This window comes from Pleurodeles waltl, chromosome 7 (assembly GCF_031143425.1).
Source record: "Pleurodeles waltl isolate 20211129_DDA chromosome 7, aPleWal1.hap1.20221129, whole genome shotgun sequence".
Classification (NCBI taxonomy): Eukaryota; Metazoa; Chordata; class Amphibia; order Caudata; family Salamandridae; genus Pleurodeles; species Pleurodeles waltl.
Window position 1 is genome coordinate 461,019,946 of NC_090446.1, and position 20,383 is coordinate 461,040,328.

Consider the following 20,383-nt stretch of genomic DNA (forward strand, 5'->3'; position numbering starts at 1 on the left):
ATTTGTCTGGAAAATAACCTGCTACCATAGATAAGTTATAATGAAAATAAAACACTTCTACACATCAAACACAAACTAGGTAAGTGGTCTCCCAAACACATCACATTGTGGGCATGAATGACTTTTTGAAGGTCCTCCAAAAGACTGAACATAGCAATCAATAAATGTATCTAATAAATAGCTTGGTGGCCTTAACTTGCAGCTTTTCGCAGATGCCAAATAGCGTTCTTGACCAGGCAAGGTATAAACTGGGTCAATCTTTCCTCAATCTTTCCTCCCCACATGAACCTACTTAACTAGCCATTGAACAGAAACATGTACACCCTCTAACCACGACATCCATACTTTCTATTAGGAAAATTATTTCAGAACATTCTATAATAATACTTTCAGGCATTGCCCAAGCTATCCGCAAACCAAATAATGAGTAAGGCAAAAAATATCCAGCTCATCATTTGCCTCCCCTTGGCACAATACCAATTTCAAAATCGAAGAGAGAACCATATTCTATGAAGACTGGGCAGAAAAAGATAGTGCTTATTGAAGAGCTCGGCTCCTCCTCAAATCCCCTTCTCTTTTCAGCTATTAGATCTAAATTCAATCTTGTGGATTTAGACTGCTACAAATTCATAAAATTAAAAATGTTATTTTCTAAACTTAAGCCGTTTCATGAGCCGGACATACTATCTACTCTATGTAAATTCAACTCAAGGTGGCTTTGGAAATATACTCATCTCTTTCACCTAAGATATCTAAACTGTTAGGACCTAAACAAGAGAAATGGAAATGATTATCCCACAGCACAGAAAATCCTACTCTGCTTGACACAAACTGGGATGAAACTTCTAACAAACTGACAAAACAGAAGATCGCCCCATCTCTGGCACAATGTGGATTCTGTAAAGCAATAATGCTATAGCGAAGTCCCGTGAAACTCCACAAGCTAGGACTAACAGAGTCTGATCTGTTCTGGAGTTGCAAACCTAATGTAAGGGATTTCAAACACATCATTTTAGAATGTAATCTCATAAAACCCTCTGGACTGACATGAGTTCATTCATTCACAAAATACTAAACATCACTTGGACACCCAATCTCCAATCCATCTTATCTGAAATATTCCCCACACTGATAAACCAAACCCCACAACAAAGCAACATTTCGTTACTTGACATTCTTATTACAATCAAACCTCAGATCCGTTCTATCCTAATGGGATTATTTGCTCCCTGTTTCCTCCTCTAGGGCACACTTACTCATGTAACAAGCAGGTGAAAGTTGAGCTAAATATAGAAAAATGTGCAAATTCTGATTCTCTGAATTAGGATTGGAATTTTAAAACCACAAATCTATATTTCCCCATTTAGGTGTGCAGATTTTGCCAGATTACACATGTTTGTTCCAATGTTCACTCAAGCACACATGCTGCGCAGGTGTCACTTTCAACTTTTTCAACTTTGTATGTGCTAGGTTAGGTTGTGTGCCAACTTGGTTGCACAATGTTGCAACCAGATATGTTGCTCACCTTATACTTGAAAAAGTGGCTTTATGTGCCAATGTTGAGCAACAAGTTATTTGGACTTTAATATAATGGAAAGGATTGTACCAGAATATCACATTGTAATAACACACTGGTTCTTATCTGTGGTCTGTGGACCCCTGGGGGTCCACAAAGCTTACTCAGGGGGCCCTCAACTCTTAGACAAATAACTAAGATTGTTATACGGTTCCCACAAAAAGGTAGTACTGCATATTAGGACAACAAATCTTCAGGATGTAGGGACTGATTCCATCTACACTATCAGGAAATGTTGGCCCAATTCCTAACTAGCTCACAGTGCCTCACCAAAATCACTAACCTTTCCAGGGTAACACATGATTTTTGCAACCTCGAACACTACCACTCTGATTCCTGAGGAAATCATGGAAACACATCTTACTCTTTTGTTGATTACTAATGCATTCACAAGGTAAACACAAGAAAGACAAATAAAGATTTTCATACATTTATTGAAATAATCATATTCTTGCATTGAGAGAATGAACTGCAATTATTTGGCATGTGAACCAAGGCATTATAACCATCATTACCAACATTGTGAACAAAATAAACAATCCAACCATGGCAATCTTACATCTATATATTCCTAGCTATCACTACCTACACCAAGTGTCTCCAAACAGTTGACAGTGAGCTACCAGTAGCTCCTGGACACCTGCAGAGTAGCTCATGGCTTGAGTTAATTTATAAATAAGAACAGGGTCACTTTTTACTTTTACAGTTAAGGGAAGGCTGTGTTTATTTCCATTATTATCATCAGGCTACAGACAGCAAGGCCTGATAATGAGCAGTTAGATTTATGACCCAGGCTTGGGCCGGGGCACAGAGACGAAGAACTGAAGCCCTGAGGTATTTAACTCTTAAATAAAAGTCCTTGTCAACTTAATATTGGAGCATGAGAAGAACATTATATCTGAATGCTTTTAAATGGGAGAAAATTAAAGTGAAAAGGTACCTTAATGATTAAGTTAACTCTTCATTTAAATTTTCTCCCATTTTAAAGTGCCACATTTACAAATAGCAGGCATCTTGCTCCTAGTGGCCAGTAGACACTGTCCAATATGTATAGCCGAAGAAAACAGTCATTTTTTTAAATGGGAGAAATTTAAAGTGCAGAAAAATGCTGCACATTTTTGAAGAACATTTATCTGCACTTTAAATGTGTCCCATTAAAAAAAATAATTAATATATTTGTGTCATACATGTAACGATGCCACATATGTTGAATGGTATGTCCTGTGCCACCAGTACATACGACGCAGTCTCTCTGTCACCCATACACATATTTCCCATTCATATGCACACTTTAGCACATCCTCAAAGACCACCCTCTCAGTGACACACATGGCAGCCCTGTGATGGTGCCCATAGTAAAAGTATTTTTTCAAGCCATAGTGTCTGGATCTATGGACTTTAGTCTTTAAAGCAATGAAGCTGGGCGTGGGAGTGTCTGGTAACAATGCACAAGTTGTGTAGCCTTCAGTTGCTCACGATGATTTTCACTGATCAGAAGTAGCTCTCAATACAGAAAAGGTTGGAGACCCCTGACCTACACTCTGAGAGCATAGCAGGTGTACTCTCTGCCGGATCTTGAAGGATAGCTTAAAGCCCCATATCTGGATAGCGGACCCAGTCTGAAGTAGAGTTGGCTATCCTTTTCTGCAAGATGAAAGGTCGGCAGAGTGGGATATTGAACACAGGATTTGTTCCAGGACAATCGCAGCTGGAATGCTAGGGCAGTGCACCATTTATATAATCAAAACCCCACTGTGTCAGAGGTGCAGCTCTGATGCAATGATATGTCTAGATTTCAGGAAGTGTCGCCAAACGGACGACACAAGCACTAAGATATGTTGTTCTATGTTTGTAGCCTTGAACTGAGTGTACAGATTACATGGCGAGAAGGACTTTCTGGAAAGAAACAACATGTACAGAGTATTCTCAATACAATATCATGCAAGCATAAAAACATGTAAAATATAATTGCTAAAAACGGTGTCAGCCTAAAATGTGTAAACTGTAAAACTAAAATGGAGAACCAAGGTGGGCCTAATAAGGCCTCACAGCAATATTAACAGATTAATAAAGTGTATAAAAATAAAAAAGCAAACTAAACCTGAAAATGGTAACATTTTCTGTAAATGTGAAAGAATTTGAAACAGGTGACTAAACAAATTAAGTTAGTATCCTGAGACTGATTGTGGGAGCAGTGCAAGTGCATCAAAAATAATGTAGTATGGATGTTTAGTGGCCTCACTTGAAAATAGAAAAACTCCATCCTTCCCATTAAAATTAAAATTGTGACTTTTTTGTATTTGTGAATGAAATAAAATATTTCATCCCTTGTCTATTTGTTAGACGGAACTTTGCTTCTTTAGGTTTGTGTATTGTTTTGCAGTTCAAATCATTGAAAATGCTCAGGCCGGGGTCCCCGGCTTCTAATAATTACTCATGGGGGTTCCCCGGTTTTCAAGTAATAATTATTACTTGAAACCGGGGAACCCCCATGAGTCATGGTCTCTGGGTTCCAGTAATGAGTAAGTGGAGGTCCACAGAAGTCAAAAAGGTTAAGAACCACTGTAGTAGCATAAACATTAGTGAAACATATGCACTCTGTGCAACTGTAAAGAATGATTTTGTTATAAAAAAGAGTGTTTTTTCTGTGGTTTACAGAATAACTCCAACATCTTGCATAATGCATTCAGAAGCATGGGAATTTCCGTCAAAATGAATTGCTAAATTTTTTGAAAAGTGAAAGTTGCTGAAGCAGATGTCTTAATTGAAAATTATTAATAAGTGCTCATGTATTTTGAATAAAGAATTATGTAGAAAATGATATAATGTAGAAAAATAATGCACACATTTGAAATTGTGACCTCGAAGAATGGCCACCAGTGTTCACGAAATGTACTAATTTATGATTAATGCTTATGAAATATTGAAACTGTATTAGATTAATGTAGTAATATGTCATATTTAGGGTTATGAAGTATGCTTTAGCTTATTAATTGTAGGCCTTAACTGAACCAGTGTCTTGGCCTAGTTTTGCTAGGCCTCATGCAAAAGCTGTATTTCTTAGCAGTTAACAAAATGCTGACAGAGTGAATTAACTGTGAAATGCTCATTGTCTTGTTAAAAATGCTTAGCAGAACCATTCCATAAGAACCAACTAACAGGAGACAGTGTCCTTAAAAGTGTAAAAACTGTGTGTAATATGTGCAAGAGGTTCTTTCCCAGGACGCGAACAATGAAGACACTGACTGGAGAGGAAGATGCAACAAATTTGATACCTGACGAGCCGGATGATGAGAACATCATATAGCAGACCAATCAACAACGTGTGAAGGGCAAAATATTAGAATTCATAGATTCGGTATGTGAAAATTATTGGGTAGAGTAATGAAGTACGATTAGCTGACCAACAGGGAATTAGGGGATAGTTTGGGTGACTTTGATATTACAACATGACAGAGGGAAAATACTTTAGACCAGATTCTAGCTAGATCTTACCCCCTTATGAGATGCGATATTGAGACGAAGAGACTCGAGATTCTGTCATTGGGCTCATACTCTCTGACTGAGAGCCTGATGCTTTGCTGATCGATTGATGACCTGTGGACGAAGACTGATTCTGCTTGCTGACCCATACCGTGGATAGGTAGATGTGACAATGTGACTGAATTGCATTTTATGCCTTTTTTTTCTAGGTACCAACTGCGCTGTCTTGATAGTTTTACTAACTAGATGTTTTCTAATTTTGTGTTCTAAAATTGTTTTGCATGAAGTCCAACATGCTGATGCTAATCTGGGTTAGATGAGGGTACTCACATGACGTCTGACAAATTACATGATCTAATGTTTGACTACTTATCTTGCAGAGTTCTATGTATGCTATATCACTATTGCAGCTGACTCTGCTATTGATCTGTACCATCACCCTAGAATGTTTTGTGATTCAAGCCTTGATTAGATCACGTTTCTTCCGTCACTTTGGTCAACCAGTATTGTTCTTATATGTGTTTCATTTGATATTGAGATTAATCTACATGACTTTAGCATTGTTAATATAAGGGAAATAAACTTACTAAGCTTTTATTAAAGGTGTGGTTATTCCTGACCTTCCAGTCATGGTGTGTGATAATTACTGACTCCATTGATTATTGATTGACTAATATTTATTGATTATTGTGTATTGATTATTGTTTGTGTACTGGAACTATGGTAAGAACATCTTAAAGGAGTCAAAAGGTTCATCGACCTATATGCGTCTCCTTATAAGTTTACTTATCAAGGACCCAGGCGTTAACAGAGTTCTATCCAAAAATATGTGAAACTGAATGCAAAAATTAACATCTGGCTGGCAAATTGTGTTATTTGTGTTATTTCTAGCAAAGGTTTTGCAAAATTGTGCACAGTATCCAAAAACTCTCCACGTTGCCCATATAAATGTGACTCTCATCAATGCTGTACAGAATATGTAAACAAAACTACATGAACTCCATTTTAAGGTCTGCAGAATTCCGCATGAGATACTTACAATAATTTGCTACATTTCGTTCTACTTCCTATAAATCTATTGTTTTTCAGTCAATATGTAAACTAAAACATACTGAGAGGTGAATCTTTTGCCACATTATTCAAAAGAATGTTACACTGGAAGATCCCCCTCCTCATCCCCTTGGACAGGATTAGATTGCTTAAAGGATGCTAGGCTACTAGCAAAGATAAGAAGTGTGACTTTAACGGAAAGTGTGTGAATGAATCCATCTAATCAGTCATTCAACCAACTGTCCTTGCACTAATTACTCACTCGTGGTCAGGCTTTTATCCATTTATTCATGCATCTAATCATTTGCATATTGACTTGTTTTTGCATGTGGCTGCTCGCACATCCACAGTACCACATAAGCATAAAATCACCAACTGACGAAGAGGAACTTTGAGTGATCAGCCAGACTTATAGGTTTTGCTGCTTAGTTGTGAGTCGGGGATGTGTGATAAACTCCGCTCTGCTGGCAGAGTTTGTGGAGTTTTGGCCACTCCATGTTACGCATATGACACAGAGTTCCGGCCAAATTCCGCCAACCTCCGTGTGGTGGAGTTTTTTCCTGAGCGCAGGTCGCCAACAGTAAGTTCATATGAAGAGTATGTAGTGTCACAAAACACAGAAGAGCACCGAGAACCTATATTATTTATTCTACAAATTGTCATGATTTAATAGTTGCCGTGGTGAGCACTGCAACACGAAGTGTATTGGTATGTTATAGGGAGAGGGGAAAAGAGATTTAAATAAAACAACTATAGATATGTCCACATGTATTAATTATTACAGAACATACAGTCAATATAAAGTATGTTATTAGCTTACATTATTCCTTATTGTTAATACATTTTGAGTCATGAACATTTACAAAGCAATATGACGCTGGAAGCACAGAGGTGAAGTTTTTTGATTTAAACTTTCTTGTATTTGGAATACAAAAATAAAGCATGGAAGCAACGTTTTTCAAAATTTGGTTGATTTTGAGTTTTATTTAATCAGAAGTGTGCACATTGCAATGCTAAATGTATTTATTTTCCAAAATGTAATGTGTAATGTCTGGGCCCCAGTGAAAGCTGCAGAAAGTAACAGTGCATATCAAGAAACTGTCTACCTTCTGTTCTTGCAGTGGAAGCTGGTGATTTTTGGAAGTGATGGGAGTAATACTTACCATGAAATGTAGTGAGTGAGCCTTCTACGGAGGAAAATAAAATAAAAAATTGGGTCCATTCAAAGCACAATTTTCTCATAAATGTGTTCATATTTCATAGGCTCTTAAAGAACGATCATTAAATATTGAAGTGCTTTCATGGGATGGCAAGTCAACGATACTGCCTTAGAGTTGGCCCCAATTTTTTTCAGTACGTACTTTGGGTGCCCTATATGTCCAAAAAGTACCTCCATTGTGTCAAGCCAGCATTTAGTAATGGGTAGCCACATGTGCTATATATAAGTGTCCCCTTAGGGCAAAAAAATATATGCACTATCCCAATGCCAGAATATCGCTACTAGCTCCCTCCATATATCTTGGTTGTCCCTTATGTCAAACATTACCTCTAGCATGTCAGGGGCAGAATTGTTTATGGTTTTCATACTGCCATAGGCCATGACTGTCCTAACATGCCAAGAATTGGCTTCAATGTGCTAATACCAACATTTTGCACTTAGTTCTGGCTAGATCAAGAATTTTCTCCAGTGTGCAGGCACCAACATTTTTTTCAATGGGTACCCCACGCCAAGAATTAGCTCCAGGATGTCAGTGTCAGTATTTTGCGATGGATGTCCCATGTGCCAAGCATTACCTCTAGTAGGCAGGTACTAAGTATTACTTCTGGAATGTCACTAAGAAATATTAGCTCTAGTATCCCAGAGTTAATATTTTGTCAAAGGTGTCTATCATGCTAAGAATTGACCCAAAATGCCAGCACAGGTATTTTTGGTGTCTCTGGACCCAAGAAATATGTTCAATATGCAGGACTCACCTGTATAACACCGCATTCTCAGTCATGCTCACTTATATTCACTCACACCTATTTTTTCTCACTAGCACTTACTCTCATTTATTCATTCTCACTCAATTGTGTTTACTCATTCTCACTAATTTGCAGTGACTCTTACTCTATCAATCATCCTCACACATTCATGTTCAGTCTCACTCTGGCTCAGTCATAGTTTTTCACTCACACTCACTTGAATTTACTCTTCTCTCAGTCACTCTTTTTTACTTATTTTTACTCACGCCCCTCACACTCTCTAACATTCACTCACATTCAATATCACTCGTTTATTCTCATTCACTTGCTTTCAGTCACAGTGACATATGCTCACACATACAGAAACAGATTCTGACACATACATGCTCTCCCGCAAACACACTATCACCCTCATGCACTCACACAATCTACATTTAAAATAATTTTCTTTTTGCTTAGCTCAGCTGCCAGTGAAGGTCCCATTCCAGCTCCTGTTCTCAGTTTTATGCTGACACGTGCATCGCTCTCTCATACAAACATACTATCACCCACATGTATATACAAAACTTAAATTTAAAAGCATTTTCTTGACAGCCGATGGCTCCATTCATAGGGTCCTGGGGGCAGAAACGGGCCTCTGTTGCGCCTCAGAAAATCCAATGTGTAAAGCCCTGTGATGCCCCAAAAGCACAAGATAGACTGGGTGTGGCAGAAATATCAGGAGGTTCTGGTGTAGAAGATGATGAGCATGTATCTGGTGAAACAATGTTTTCGTGTGAAACAGGTACAATCAGGGGTGAACAAACGTTTGTTCTTTACCTTTGAGGACAGGGACACCAAAGCGGTGCCAGGGGGGTCTCAAGGGGCAAGCCAGGGGTGGGAGCTGTGTCCCCTGACAGGCACTAAATGATGGCAATGCGCTCCTGGTAGTCTTTGACTGCTACTTTAATTAATGAGGGAGTGCTGTCAGTAGTACAAGCCTTCTAGTATGTGAGGGGCATAGGAATACTTCTGGTAGTGTGTGACTGTAGTCTGTGAGGGGTCTGATCTTTAAAGTGTCTTTGCTTGACACAGTAATGACTTTTTTCAAACAAATCTTTTTATTGAGTTTGTATAGAGAAAAAACAAGGGATTACAACGGAAGATCTTCTCGTTGATACACAGGGCGTTCATACAACAGCATACACCACACACTATCCTCCCCGCACAAACACCGTGCCTAAGGAGCCCAGCCAGAGGGCAGGTCGCTGGGCAAGAATACAGAAAAAGAGTATTCGGGAAGGCCTGGCCAGGGGAAGGGGGAAGGTTTGGGGGAGAAGAGGAGAGGTGGAAGAGATAAGGAAGGAGAGTGAGGGGGTGGCTGGGTTGGTGGTTGCCTCTCAGAATCTGATTGGGGGGGCGAGTTATACCTGTAGTCAGAGTTTAAGTACTCTTAACCTTTGAAGTATATTAGTGCTATATTCAAGTCTCTACAGGTAGCGCATGCTAGCGCAGGTGTTTTAATAAAAATTAATAATGAGTGTTTATGTATTCTGAATAAATGATTTATGTAGAAAATATAATAACATAGAAAATACTGCACACATTTGAAAATGTGATTACGAAGAGTGGCCGCCAATGTTCAAAAAGTGTTCTTACTAATGAATTAATATTATGAAATGTTGAATATATGTTTGACTAATGTAGTAATATGTCATATTAAGGGTTATGCATTATGCTTTAGCTTTATTAATTGTAGGCCTTAACTTAGCAAATGTCTTGGCCTAGGTGCCAGGCCTCATGTCAAAGCTGTATTTCTTAACGTTTAATAAATGGCGGTCCTAAAGAGTTAAACTGTGATCTTCCATTTTGCATTATGTGCTCGTAGTTGAGAAACCTTTCCGATGAGAGTCGATTGCTAGAAGATGCTGTTCTTGTTAATGTAACACTTTCTCAGGAGGAGAACAATGGAGATACTGACTGGAGTGGAAGCTGCAACAATATTGTTCCCTGACAAGCCGGATGATGAGGACATTGCAGGACAAACCAATCAACGACATGTGAACGGAGTACTAGTAGAATTCATAGATTTGGAGTTTTAGTTTTATTGGACAAAGTGTGGACATGCGATTAACTGACCAATAGGGATTTGGGAAGTAGTTTTAGTAGTTTAAATATAACGACACTGCACAGAGAGAAGGGAGGCTCATTCTTGCCCATTTTGCATCTTGAAAAAAGACGTGCTTAACTTTACTGCTTAAAGACTTAGCGTTTTCTGAACTTTGATGCTGAATTCTGATGCCTTGCTGATTGACTGATGTCCTGAGGACGAAGACTGACTCTGCTTGCTGATCCACACTGAGGATAGGTGTAATGAAACAGACAGTCGATTGTTATGCATGTTTGCTTTTTCTTTCTAGGTACCAACTGCATTGTTTTGATAGAGCCATAGTTAGATGTTTTTCCAAAATTTATGTTATTAAATTGTTTAGCGTGAAGCCCAACATGCTGATGCGAATCTGGTGTTAGTTTAGGATCCTCACTAATGAAATCATGGCAACAGGGATTAATGCTTGATGAATTTCTCTGCTAAACTTTATGTACGTGATTACTTTGATGCAGTTGACTTTGCTATTAATTTGCACTGTAACCTTAGAATCTGTTGTAGTTCAAGCTTTGATTAGATTATGTTTCTTCAGCTGCTTTGGACAGCCAGTATTGTTTCTGTATGTGTTTCATTTAATTTTGAGATTAATCTACATGACTTTAGCATTATCAATATAGGGAAATAAATATTCTAACTTTTACTAAAAGGTGTGGTTATTCATGAATGAAAGGTCATGGTGCATGACAATTACTGACTCCATTGATTATTACTGTTATTGATTGCTGATGATTATTGACTATTGTGTATTGATTATTGATTATGTACTAGCGCTATGGTAAGAACATCTTAATTGTGAGTCAAAAGGTTCATCAACCTATTCGCGTCCCCTTGTAAGTTTACTTATTAAGGTCAGACGCATTAACATGCATGAGGGGTTGCCGTGACCAAGTGAATATCTTGTCCATGTTTGTTATCTTATATGTGATTTGTTCCATGGCTAGAGCTTCCCACATCTTGTGACACCATAACACATTTGGTGGTTGGTCTTTTTTCTTCCAATACCAATATAGGACAATCAGTTGGTTGGCTGTCCTTGTCATGTGGCATACGAGAGTTCAGTCCGAACCCGTCATCCCATCCTCTCAGAAGGTTTCAGCCCTAAAAACAGTACAGAGGGCACAGCCAGGATGGGGTACCCAAAAGTGGTCTAAGTGTGTCCCAAGATCTCCTTACAGAATGTCTGAATGAGGTTGCAGTCCCATCAATTGTGCCGAAAGGTGCCCCACACTTTGTCTCATCTCCAACAGACATTTGAGGCTGTAGCGAATATGCGTCCACAAAGTGGAGCAAGCACTGGTGATTGCAGGCGGAGTCAGGGAGTCAGCAGTGGGGGCTACTGGCTCCTTGCTGAAGAGTACTTTGTGGGAGCTGGATGCTGTCCCTCCCCCCAAGTGCTAAAGACATGTGGGCATTCTATAGAGTAGAGTAAAGTAGAGTAGAGGGGAGTGACACAGTGTTGTGTAGTGTTGTGGAAGGAGTCAAATGGAGTAGAGTGGAAGGGTGTGGAGTGGAGGGGAGTAGTTTTGCAGAGTGGATTAAAGTGTCATAGAATGGAGTGACATAGAATGTTGTGGAAAGGAGTGGCATACAGTGGAGTATGGTTTTGTAGGATGGCATGCCATAGAGTGGAGTAAAGTGACGTGCAGTGGCGTGGAGGGAAATGTGTACAGTGGAGTAGAGTGTTGTGGCATAGAGTGGAGTACATTTTCCTAAATTGGAGTGCTATAGAGTGAAGAAGTGTGTTTTGGAATGTCATGCATGGAGTATAGTGCTGTAGAGTAGGGGGTATAGGATGGAGTAGTGTGTCAGTGGAGTGGTGTAGAGTGGAGTAGACTGTCATTATAGAGTCAGAGTAGAGAGGTGTGGCATAGAGTGGCATAAAGGGGCATTGAGTGGCTTGGAAGGAGTAACATAGAGTGGAGTAGAGTGTTGTATAGTAGAGTTGTGTATAGTGGAATAGACTGTCATAGAGTGGAGTAGAATATCATACAGTGGAGTAGCATAGAGTGGTGTGAAGTGTTGTAGAGTGGAGTGGAATAGAGTGGAATGTTGTACAGTGGAGAAGCATAGAGTGGAGTGGTGTAGAGTTGAGTGTCATGGAGTGGAGTGGAGTAGTGTTGCAGAGTGGAGTGTCATAGAGTAGAGTTGAGTAAAGTGGAGTGGCATGGAGTCAAGTAGCATGTTGTATAATGGAGTGGTGTAGAGTGGATTAGAGTGTTGTAGAGTGGAGTGGCATAGAGTGGAGTAGAGTGGCAGAGAGTGTTGTGGTGTAGAGTGTAGGATTGTAGAAAGGGTGTTGTACAGTGGAAGGGCATAAAGTGAAGGGGTGTAGAGTAATGAGTCAGAGCAGAGTGGCATGTTTCAGAGTGGGGTGGCATAGAGCAGAGTTGGGTAAAGTGGAGTAAAGTGTCATAGAGTGAAGTAGAGTGACATAGAGTGGAGTGGCATAGAGTGGAGTAGAGTGGAGTAGAGTGGAGTAGAGTGGAGTAGATTGTTTTAGAGTAGAGTAGAGGTGCAGTGGCATAGAGTGAAGTGGCATAGAGTGGAGTGTCGTATAGTAAATTAGAGTGCTGTAAGGTGGAATAGAGTGAGTGGCCTACCGCAGAATGAAGTAAAGTGTTATAGAGTAGAGTGGCATAGAGTGTAGTGTAGTGGCATAGAGTGTAGTGTAGTGGCATAGAGTGGAGTGTAGTACAGTGTCATAGAGTGGCATAGAGGGGAGTAGAGTGGTGTATAGTGGATGGGTGTAGAGGGGTGGCCATAGAATGGAGGAGCATAAAGTGGAGGGGTATAGAGTGAGTAGGTAGAGTGGAGGGGTGTAGAGTGATGGGGCATAGAGTAGAGTGGTGTGTCATAGAGTGGAATAGAGTGGGTTGGCATAGATTTGAATGGTATAGAGTGAAGTAGCATAGAGTGAAGTGTCGTAGAGTGTATTAGAGGGTTCTAAAGTGGAGTACAGTGAGTGGGGTGGAGTAGAGTGGAGTGACATAGAATAAAGTGAAGTAAAGTCTTATAGAATTGAGTGGCATAGAGTGGAGTGGAGCGGTGTAGAGTGTAGTGTAGTGGTCTAGAGTGGAGTGTTGTAGAGTAGAGTAGAGTGGCATAGAGTAGAGTGGCATAGAGTGGAGTAGAGTGACATAGAGTAGAGGGTATGGAGTGAGGGTAATAGAATGGAGGGGTGTAAAGTGGAGGGGCATGGAATGAAGGGGGTACAGTGGAGGGGCATAGAGTGATGAGGCATGGAGTAGAGTGGCGTGTTGTAGAGTGGAATAGAGTGGGGTGGCAGAGAATGGAGAGTCATAGAGTGGGATGGTGTAGAGTGGAGTCGCGAGTTGTAGAATAAAGTGGAGTGGCGTAGAGTAGAGAGGTGTGTCACAGAATAAAGTGAAGTGGTGTGTCGTAGAGTGGCATATATTGTATCTTAAAGTGGAAGGAGAAATGTAAAGTGGCTTGTCGTAGAGTGGCATGTAATAGAGTGGAGCGGTGTATCATGGAGAAGCATGCCATAGACTTGATTGGGGTGTCCTAGAGTGGAGTGGCGTGGTGTAAAGTGGCATAGAGTGGAGTGGCGTAGAGTGGAATGGTGTAGAGTGGAGTGGTGTAGAGTCGAGTGGTGTGTCCTAGAGAGGAGTGCCATTGTTATAGTGGAGTATCGTATAAAGGTGGGGGTGTTGCCGAGTGTAATGGAGTGGAGAAGAGTGGTGTAGAGTGGAGGGGAGTAGAGTGGTGTAGAGTTGAGTGGTGTGGAGTGGTGTAGAGTGGAGTCTGGAGAGCCCACTGACTGTTCACTTTTTTTCACCATTTGAAAACAGCCAACATTTGAAAGTACTTACGCAGGGAGTAAACTGCTTGAAACAAATTACTGTTAATGAGGTTAGGCTGTAGATCTATGTTTAAAATTGTCTTGCGGTAAATTAGGCATTTTTAAATAACTTACATATTGATTGCAAAGTTCATTCTATTGTATAAAGCATACCATGCAATTAGTACGGCATTGACAGAGCGTAATGACCATATATTACATTTGTGGTGATTTAATAAGGGTGAATTTAGTGTAACCTAGGGTGGGGTCAATAACAGGGTGAAAGATGGATGCAGTGTCAATGCTATCCCTCGGAATTGTAAGAATAATGTGCTGCATTTTTTGTACTGTTTACAAATGTTTTCAAATAAATTACCAATGTTGGAAGTGAACTTCAGCAAACTGTCTCTGAAGGCTTCATGGTTCCAGAAGCAGATATTTTAAGCAGGCTTTAAATGAAAGATGGACACACTCATATGTTGCAAACAAGACAAAATCTGCTACTATTAAAGATCAGACCCTTCACCCTTTCCCTTATGTTTAGAAATGCCTGCACCACTGGAGCGTAGTGTTAGTTTGCATGGTATGGTAGCACACTGACATTACAGAAAACACATTTTCAATTGAAATTACCGTTAAACTTGCACAGACATACAATTGTACTAATAAAAGTATACAGCAAACAAAATAATGTGTGGAAATTGACATCACCTAGTGTATTGATTAGTTCTGATCATATTGAAATATTTGCTTTCACCACACTTCAGAATTACAAAAAGAATGTGCTACATTTCTGTTTTCCTACTTCTGATATATTGTGAAATGTCAGAATCGTTCATTTACATTTTGTTGTGCGGTGAAAAAAGGCCTTTCCTTTCATACCAAGGTTGTCACATATATCCTCTGACTTTGAAGACACAGAAAGAAAAGTCAATACCTAGCTCCTTTGGAAGACAGAGCCTGGCATTTAACTTCTGTCTCTGAATTCCCAGCAAATGTGACACTTTAAGAACAATATCTAGAAAGCGAGCATTTTGGAAAGAATACAGTAAACAGGCTATGCTCTGCAGGAGGGATAAATTCAACCTAGACAGTCTAAAACAAATAAAGTCAGCCAATAGAAAGCAAGCAACTGTGAATTAGAAAGCACCAAGACAGTGGTAAGCAATGGGCAGAATGCATTTTTAAGTTGTGTTCAGAAGGTCCCCAAGAACTCCTGAGCAAACAAAACATCTGCGCTTTCTGGTAAGCTTTGACTTAAAAAGTTTCTCAAAGTGTCAGTTTCCTGAGTTTGACAAGGAAGTTTTATTGTTACATGTCCTGACACGCCCTTGAGTATTGAAGAAAGCAAAAGTTATGCTGTGCACCTCTTTGAATTCTGACTCATATTCCCTGCCACTTCAAAACTAGGAAAAAAATGTTTCCAAACTAACAAATAAATCTGAGTCTTGGTCTCTGAACTGGTGTAACCCGGAAAGAGGTTAAGCCAGCGCGGCACAAGCTCCAAACTTGAACCTGAAAACATACTTCACGGAAGGGTTTTCAGTAGAGGATGGCGAGCCAATATGTTAACAGGAAGAGCTGAGCCACTGAGATCAGTCTGGGCTCTAAGATCTCAGGCACAAGCCAGCAAAATATTTGGCATGTAAATTGTGCAACAAACATTGCGTAACATAGAAAAAATACGTTTTACATTTCAAAAAAGATTTCCGTGTAACATGGGAGCCTTTCACTCTAGCACATTATTTTATATCACTGATCGTTGAGATTCATTTCCTAGAAGTGATAATTTCTTTAAATGAATTTAAAAGCATTCTGCCTACCACTAGTCTGCCCTGAAGACATGGCAATAGCGAACTTCCTATATGTCGCTCATGTCTAAGAGCAAGATATATACCGGACATATGCTGAATTGATGCACTTCAGGGTGCTGTTCAATTTGCCGATGAAGTAAAAAGAGGCACAGTAAAATAATATAATTGCCTACGATCACACAGTTAGTCCAACTGAGGTGAAGAATTGGCCACATGTTTCCTGAAATTATACTGTGCAAGCCAACCATTAGTATTTCATGACAACGCTTGCACAGTGAAAACATTATTTTTCTTTTTTTTTACAGTTTTATATAGCGCGAAATTGACCCAAAGGTATTGGAGCGCTTTACAAGGGCACCAGTTACATTACACAAGCACACATTCATTTTTGGTAGGCACAGGGAGATTAAGGTCCATATTTATACTTTTTGCAGCAAAATTGCACTAACACAATTTTGTGGCAAAAAGTTTAGCGCCGGCTTGCGTCATTTCACAACGCCAGCCGGCCGCCATATTTATTGATTGGCGCAAGTAGGAGCTAAACTTGGGTTAGCGTCTTTGAAAAATATGCTAGTCGGGTGGGGGTGGTGGTAGGGAAGGAGGGGGTCGTGCATCAGAAAATGACGCTAGCCTGGTTAGAGGCAAAGAAAAATGCCCCTAACCAGACTAGCGCCATTTCCTGGAGCACAAACACCAAAAACATGACTCCTGTGTGAGGAAAGACAGGAGTCATGCCCACCACCCCAATGTCCAGCATGAGGACAAGTGTCCCCTGAGCATGGCTATTGCACCCTGTGCCATGCAGGAGGCCCCAAGTTAGGAACCCCGATGACAAAAAATATAAATAAAAAAAATACTTACCTGGGATGGGGTCCTACATTCTCTGGTGTCCCTCTGGAGGAGGGGGGTTGTTACTGGGGCTTGGGGAGGGCACCTGTGGACCCATTCTATGGAGTGTAACCATGGAAATGAGTCCACGCGCCCCATCGCCTGGTCTGACCCAGACGTTAAATAATGGTGCAGAGCAAACTTAGCACCATTATTTAGCCCCTCTTCCCACCCTTGTGTCATTTTAGCATGGGGGATAAATATGGGGCTATGGGGATAGCACAATTATTTGGATGGGAACTCCTACCTTGCATCTCATTGACACAAGGTAGGTTCACTTATCCAAAAAATGGTGCAAACTCCTATATTTTGACATTAGATGTGTCTAACATCTAAATATAAATATGGAGTTAGGTTTGTGCCAAATTTGCATCAAAAAGTGGCGCAAATTTGGCGCAAACAGAGTATAAATATGCCCCTAAGAGAGTTGCCCAGATTTGAGTGTAAAGCTATCACAAACCAGAGGGTCTCCTAGCCCTTTCATAGAAGCGAGCATTACCAAACTAAACGGTCATCATTTCATAGACCTAAAACGATGAAAGTGTGAGATGTCTTTGACTTGCAGGTTGCACACACACTAGTGCATCAATCCGCGAAAGTATTTAACGAGAACATTTAAGTGGGACTTTCAGACTACACATGGCCTCTACCATAGATCCAATCACACACTGAGCCAGTGTTCTGTGTTTTTACAACGTTTATTGACATTTTACAATTGTTACACTCATCAAGAAGAATAGATTGCCATTGTTGCCTAAATTCACACTAAGTTCGTAGTTGAATATATCTTACGGTAACTTAGTGTCTCAATTTACACATCTGTGATGAACTGTGCAGTGGTCACACTGTACAAAAGTAATCTAACAGTTGTCTAGCAAACAGGTGAACAACAGTGTCTGAACCCAGCTTCTCTTAAGAGGTATGGGGGCGGTTCCCTGTCAGACCATCATGTGTGTACAACAAGGGAGGGGCGCCTGTTGCTCGCCCTCCATAGAATTACAGGATTTTGAGCCGACTGGAACCTGTTCCCCAACCCCAAGGTTGGCAGCTCTGGCCGTTAGCCACAGCTGGATTTTAAACCACTCACTCGGGCGTGGGGTGAGGCAGACCCGCTTCACCAAGACATCAAGGGGGTGCGCGGTGTTATCAAGGCAAGTTTGAACAACTAAGTAACAGAGTGGGCGGTAGGGCAAGTAGAAGCCATTTGAAGGATCGGCTCGTTTTGAGCTCGAGGTTCCAAGAGGACTTCGATCAGAGCCAGGCTTATGGCTCAACCCTGGGTCGACCATTCACTGGCTCGGACGCGCCCCATTCTAGTTTTCAGGTCTCCTAGAGTTCCCGTTGTGGGAAAGCGAGTTGATACGTGGAGGGGACAAGAATGCCAATTCAATTTAACATACAGGGATGATGTGTGCTAAAGCAAGTCTAATATTAGGCTATTAAACAACAGAACGGTTGCACAGTCCACCTAAGAAGGACCATTGGGCTAGTCTCTCTTGGAAGTACTGAATAAGATCCGTTCAGCAGATGCAACCAGCCCTTGAAACTATGCCTGAGCAATCTTCCTGGGATTTGAATCTTTGATCAGAAAAATGCAACTAGATCCCTGCGTACCCCATGCGGACCCGTTATAATATCTCTGTTTAATTACTACTGTGTCTGGCGCCCGCAGGTACCAGGACGACAACGTTAAAACCCTGCCTGGGCGTAAGTAGTGCGCATTTAACTTGTGTTTGCTTCCGGATCCCTGCAGCAGATACAATAACTCTGAGCTATATCTACATAGACTTCATTAACCCACCAAGCTGTCCCGCTTAGAGTGTCTAGGAGGTTACACACAGATGTCTGCAGGCGGCGCATTAACCCCCTGAGCTTTCTCACCGAGCTTGAAGGCACTGACCTTGTGAAGCTGGGGGCTCCGTCCCTTGTAGCTCCTGCTATAGTCGGCTGGAGTGCAATGCTGCTCTGACATTTTATAGAGAGGAGGCAAAGACTGGTTTGGCAGCTATCCGTGAGTCTTGTCATGAGTCCTGCCCCTGTCCTGAACTAACCTCTGCACAGACCTATCAGCCACTCACAGTGGCGAGGGGGTGGAGGAAGCGCGGAAATAAAATCAGAACCCATGTTTTGATAGAAAGACCAACAGAACTGGTGGATCGAAAAGTGAAAAAGAATGTTCTTTACAGCTTAGTCATAGGCGTGCACACGGACTGTCTTACTGTCCCAAAGCCTGCACTCTGATGTGCGCTAAGTCTTCCCGGGGTGAACGATGTACATCATTGGGACAGTGACGCGAACACGCAAAGGTGCTGGAACTAGGTTACGGCAGATGCAGCAGCACCAGAGCAAACCTCACCTGCAAGGATTTTAGCAGGAAAAGGGGAGCCCGGACACGTTTCAGTTTCTTTCAGCATCTGAAAGACGGCCAAAGTTTGAATGGAAAAAGCAGGGAGTAACCGCTTGACACAAAGGACTGTTAATGAGTGTAGGCTGTGTTATGTTTACATTTGCCTTCCGTAAATTAGGCATTTTTAAATAACTGACATATTGATTGCGATATTCATTGTCAAACAGCATGCATCAATTTAAGGAATGGATATGTCTTTACTGTACTGCTGCTGTTTACCTGTGGTATAAAGCATACCATGCCATTAATAGGGAATCAACAGAGCGCTATGACATATATTACACTAGTGGTGATTTAAAAGGGGTACATTTAGGGAAAAAAGGGTGGGGTCAATTACAAGGTGAAAGATGGATGCAGTGTCAATCAATGTTAACCTTCAGAGATATAAGAATAATGTGCGGCATTTCTTTGTACTGTTTACAAATGTTTGGAAATAAATCCCCACTATTGGAAGTGCACTTCAGCAAACTGTCTCTGAAGGCTTCACAGTGACAGAAACAGATATTTTAAGCAGGCTTTAAAAATAAGCCAGGATATACTAATCTTACCCACGAGACAATCTGCTACTATTAACGACGAGTCCCATCACCCTTTTCCAATATGTTTTTGAAACTGCTTATGATTTGAGCGAGCTGACTCGAATGGCCAGCACCCCACGCTGAAACTTGCTACCCCTCCATTGCAAACATGACGCAGAGTTATCATTTACTCATTATTTGGCCAAGTTGTACTGTGCTTTAGGGTCACTCTGCATCATCCTTATATGAAGCATAATATACTCTTATTTGAAATCATTTTTTTATTTACTTTCCCGTTCATTTTGTACATTTATCTAAATAGAGATAGAGTGACAGCCGCTCTGCTTCGTTTGTTCTTGGTCCAAACATCCAACAAATGTTTGCCCGCGAATTTATGAACTACATTATTGCGCAGTATTGAACACACTTAGACACAAAATTATTGCAGAACTTACATCACCCTAGCATGGAAAGTTAACAAAAAGTGATTACTTATTTCAAGTTTTTCTGTGTTTAAGTATTGTCTGGTCTCCTACAATTATTCAGCATATTCTCCGATTAAAGATCACGCATGAGGCACACTCTCTGGCAGTATTATCTAGTTATATGTACATTTTTACATATATTGTTAAGCTAGGAATTGAGCAGTAAAATACATTGGTTCCTAAGAAAAACTATTCCACTCAACAAATTCTGTTCAAAATATTACTCACCTATAATTAATGGATTTGTCT

General features: G+C 40.7%; 1 protein-coding gene across 1 annotated transcript in view; it reads right to left on the reverse strand.

Annotated features, from left to right (window-relative positions):
- Positions 1-18,699, reverse strand: part of LOC138304191 (sulfotransferase 1 family member D1-like) — a 368,810-nt gene extending 350,111 nt beyond the window's left edge. Inside the window, exon 1 of the mRNA XM_069244042.1 lies at positions 18,625-18,699. The gene's annotated coding sequence lies outside the window, so the exon portion shown is untranslated. The remainder of the gene's footprint in view (positions 1-18,624) is intronic.
- Between the last annotated feature and the right edge of the window lie 1,684 nt (positions 18,700-20,383).